General features: G+C 38.8%; 1 protein-coding gene across 1 annotated transcript in view; it reads left to right on the plus strand.

The window, feature by feature from the left end:
- The first annotated feature begins 2,304 nt into the window (after positions 1-2,304).
- Positions 2,305-5,206, plus strand: part of LOC119426339 (copine-3) — a 62,414-nt gene continuing 59,512 nt past the window's right edge. Inside the window, exon 1 of the mRNA XM_037693904.1 lies at positions 2,305-2,360. The gene's annotated coding sequence lies outside the window, so the exon portion shown is untranslated. The remainder of the gene's footprint in view (positions 2,361-5,206) is intronic.

Below are 5,206 nucleotides of genomic sequence, written 5' to 3' on the forward strand. Positions count from 1 at the left end.
TCAAGCACCCCTAAATTTGAACTCAGCACCCCTGAAAAGTAAATAAATCCTCATTAGCATTTTGTATGGAAGTTCAGTTCTCAAATCTTAGATTTATCAAAATATTATCAATAAGATCTTGAATACAAGATGGAGCTAGCTTGTTGAAAGCTTTGTAGGTTAGAAGTAAGATTTTGAAAATAATTCTGGATTTGACAGGGAGCCAATGGAGAGAAGCTAAAACTGGAGAAATATGATCTTTCCTACTAACTCCAGTTAAGACTCTGGCAGCAGCATTTTGGATCAACTGAAGACTTTTTAAAGAAGTATTTGGACACCCAGATAACAAACCATTCAAACCACTGCAATAGTCCAGTCTAGATGTGACAAATGCATGAACCAGTTTTTCTGCATCATTTTTAGATAAGATGTTTCTAATTTTAGTGATATTACTCCAGCAAACTGGTTGGTCCACTTAAGGAGTGTGCTGCTTGGTGGGGAAACAGTTTACTGGAACACCTCAGACTGATGAAGCCCTCCGGATAGAGGGTGAAACGTCTCTTTAAAAAAGAAACTGTCCAGATGACCTGACTGAGAATTATTGGATTTGGTACCTGGATGATTGAGCATGAACTTTGTTACACAGGTGGAATAAGGCAGTTCTAGTAATATTTTTAATGTGGGGGATAAAAGACATGTCCTGATCAAATATAACACCAAGATTTGAACATTAGAACTGGAGGTCAGATTAATGCCATCTAAAGAGGGAGAAAGACGGAAAATTTTTTCCTAAGATGCTTGGATCCTAAGTATATATATATATGCTATATGTATATATGTGTATATTCAATTCAATTCAGTTTATTTATATAGTGCCAAATCACAACAAAGTTGTCCCAGGGCACTTTACAGGAACATGCACATACATAAAAGCCAATTAGTAAAGTTCTCTATCTAAGGAATCCAGCAGACAAGTTGAATCTTGGCTTCGTTGCAGTCTCCCATCCTGAGCAAGCACAGGGGCAACAGTGGAAAGAAAAAACTCCCTTTTAAAAGGAAGAAACCTCCAGCAGAACCAGGCTCAGGACAAGCGGCCATCTGCTTTGACCAGAGATGAGAGTTCTGTGGTGGAGTTAAACTCAAAACAGTCTGCTCCTCAGATAAATAATGTTAAATTATTATTTTTATATATGAATGTTTCTGTTCAGTGCCCTGAGATGACTTCTGTTGTGACTTGGGCCACTTGGCGCTATAAAAATAAACTGAATTGAATCCTGTTGTCATGCCTCTTCATTGGTTACATTTTATTGTGAATTCTATTTGAAAAAAAGTTATGTGAACTTTCATTAACTTTCATTTCAAAGCTCTTGAGTAAATGTTTGAATTATTTCAGTCTGACGCTTCATCCCTGACCCAGCTCTTCAGCCAGACTCTGTAAATGGTTCCTTTGACTCAATTGAAAACTGGATTATACCTCACCTGTGGAATGAACTCCCCTTCTTTGTATGACCAATGACTGTGGTAAAGCTTTTAAAAACTGCGTAAGATGTTTTCAATCAGACAAGCTTGTATAGATCTGATCTCACATCTTCTTTGTCTTTCTATTTGTCCTTTGTCCTTCTATTCTATTGTTCTGTTGCATTAAACTGTAAAGCATTGTATAATTTTTATATGTAAAAAGTGCTATCTCCTGTTACCTACTGTCTTACATGTGACACTAGTAGAAATGCTGCTATGTTTTTTTTAGGGCCTCCAATACGAGAGTTGGAGGTTCGAATCCACCAGCAGTCACATGTCTAAGTGTCCCTGGGCAAGACAGTGAACCCCTCATTTCCTCTGAAGTGTGTCCCATCGGTGTATGAATGTGATCTAAAGCTCTGATTAGTTTCTTTAGAATGATTTGTTCAATTAGCTTTGTAGAGATCTAGTAGAGTGCTGTATGAATGGGTAAATGAGGCACAGATTGTGGTGTAAAGCGCTTTGAGTATCTTGAAATAAGATAGAAAGGCGCTATGTCAGTACAGTCCATTTACCATATGTTTTTCAATTATTTTGCCTCAAATGTTCTAAAAAGCTGAAACAAGCTAAAAACTCTCACCCTTGTACAATCATTCATAGATGTGGATCTACAAATAATAAATTATAAATGTAAATAGTTTTGATTTGTGTGGGTAAACAATACCAAAGCAATCGAAGAGCTGTGTGATATTAAAAAAAAGATAAATAAGACCGCTAAAAAAGCAGAAGCTAAAAAATCCTACATTATGATAAAATATTAATGCACCACCGTTACCGTTTACCGGATGTGAGCCTCAGTGTGGCCACGCCCACTTACTGTTTTAGCTAGCAGGCAGCGCGTCAGTCAGAAACCGAAATCAAAGGTAGGTTTAGCGAACATTTCGGTCCTTAACTATCCCAACACCGAGGTTTAAGTTGAGTTAAGTCGTCTTTTTTACGCTATTGACGGAGAAACCCTTAAAATGTTGCTTAAATGTTTGTTAATTTTGATGGACAAGCAAACTCTTGAATGTTTCACCAGAGTCTTGAAAAGTGTGAAAAGTATTTTTTATTTTCCTGATACGAATAGAGAAAGGCAGAAAAACTTATTTATGTTACATACACTGTAAAACGTGAGGTTTAAAGCGTAAGAGTTTTATTATACGAGTCTTAAAAGTTGTTCCAAAACAGGAGTCTCCTGATGTCTTGATCTTTGTAGACAATGTGTTTTTTATATGATCATATCTGTAATAAACCCCTGACTACTATTTATTCATTCATTAGACAGGTTACTCCCACTGAGCCTCGTAAACATTATGGAAATGGACAGAAAATGTCTAATTATAATACATATTACCATCACTTTAAATGTTTGTGGTTGGGTGTTGAATGGCCCTGGCTAAAGTTGAAAACATGTGACTTTAAAATTAAGTTTGTGTAGAAAGGCTAACTGTTCTTGCATCGGTTTTCATGTTTGCTTCATCAATTTTTGACAGGATGGAAAGAAAAAAAAACCCTCGGCTAATATAAACTTCAATATAGTCATTGCACTGTGTATTTGTTAACAAAATATCTAATGAGTCAGTGGTATAAACTTCAATATAGTCATTGTACTGTGTGTTTGTTAACTAAATATCTAATGAGTCAGTGGACATTTTTCAAGGAACCTTCCAGAAATGAATCTTCAGATGTCCTTGCACAACATCAGCCTTTGGAGTCAGTCTGATTCAAAATGGCTGACAAAGCCAGCTCACCTTGGGACAGGGTTACATAGTGATGTTACCTCTAACACTGAAGCTTCAAAGCACGCTTCAAACTCTACAGGGTAGTTATGGTGAAGCAGTGGGCCGGAGCTCGCTTCATGTGACGTCACCGATGACGTGTGAACCACTTCACTGCTTCATTTAGACCGAGTCAGCCGACGGCTTCGAGTTGACAGGCGGAGTTTCAAACATTTGCCGTGATTCAGTGTATTTAAGATGGCGCAAGCCCTGGTTCATATCCCCGTTCTACACGTATTATAAGTTACGAACAGCTGAGGGAGGGTTAGGACACCTGACAGACTGTCAAGGACGTGCATTCGTACACAGCCTTGTTAATTGTGACTCTCTAAAATAGTAATTTCAATTCAACCTTTATTTATACAGGTTTAGCCTCATTGAGCCTCGTCATTTACAAGAGAGACCTGTTTTTAACCAGTTTATTCAAATGTTTAACAACCTGTTAAAATACACAAAAATGCAGGAAATGGCATCTCTTTTATTCCAATTTTTGTGGGGTGGGGGACACACGGAACCCCCCACCCCCACCCCACCCACCCCACCAGCGCCCCCACCAGCACCCCCACAGTTCATCCATCCATCCATTTTCTTTACCCGCTTATTCCATTTTGGGTCACGGGTGCCCATGTCCAGCAATCACTGTGCAAGGGGCGGGGTACACCCTGGACGGGTCGCAAGTCCATCACAGGGCCACATAGAGACAAACGAGACAAACAAACATTCACTCTCTCACTCACACCTAGGGACAATTTAGAGTTACCAATCAGCCTAACATGCATGTTTTTGGTCTGTGGGAGGAAACCGGAGTACCCGGAGAAAACCCACGCATGCACGGAGAGAACATGCAAACTCCACCCAGAAAGGCCCCTGGACCGGGGTTTGAACCAGGGACCTGCTCGCTGAGAGGCAGCAGCTCTACCAGTTGCGCCACCGTGCTGCCCCCCCCACAGTTCATATTGTTTTTAAATTAGCCTACAGTTGTTTGGATAAATTACTCAGAATCTTTAATGAGGTACTAAAAACACATGTACAACACACATATATACAAACATAAGCGCTATTAATTACGCAAGAAGTGCATCGTATTTGCAGGACTTCAGTTGGTGCAACAATCGCTACTGCCAGTAGATGTCACCCAGGGGAATTGAATGAAGCTTCGGGTAGTGAACCTCTTTATGACACAATGGTTCAATATGATTCTATGCTTCAAAAAGCTTCATTTTGACATCACTAGGATTACATTTAATTCAGTCAATTTTACAGATGTGGACCTAAAATTTTGTGTGATAGTTGCTGAGACTTCACTCGCTTCTTCCTTTCCGGGTCATCACTATGCAGAGCCGGGGGACACCCTGGACAGGTCTACAGTTCATCACAGGGACACCCGGACAGGTCTCCAGTTACTAGTTACATTACTAGAACCTCCTTCCACCTGCGTAACATCGCTAGAAACATCTTATCTAAAAATGATGCAGAAAAACTGGTTCTTGCGTTTGTCATGTCTAGACTGGAGTATTGCAATGGTTTATTATCTGGGTGTCCAAATACTTTTTTAACGTCTTCAGTTGATCCAAAATGCTGCTGCCAGAGTCTTAACCGGAGTTGGGTCTTTCAGTTATCAGGCTCCTCTCTTGTGGAACAAACTTCCAGTTTCTGTCCATGAGGCTGACACATTATCCAGTTTTAAGACTGGGCTTAAGACTTTCCTTTTTTATAAATACAGTTAGGGTTGACTTGTTATGGTCTCTTAAGTTTAAGCTTAAGTTTAAGCTTAAACTTACATAAATATATATGTATGTATGTATGTATATATATATGTATGTATGTATGTATGTATATATGTATGTATGTATGTATATATATGTATGTATGTATGTATATATGTATGTATGTATGTATATATGTATGTATGTATGTATATATGTATGTATGTATGTATATATATATGT

This window comes from Nematolebias whitei, chromosome 20 (genome assembly GCF_014905685.2).
Source record: "Nematolebias whitei isolate Nwh7 chromosome 20, NemWhi1, whole genome shotgun sequence".
NCBI classification, from domain to species: Eukaryota; Metazoa; Chordata; class Actinopteri; order Cyprinodontiformes; family Rivulidae; genus Nematolebias; species Nematolebias whitei.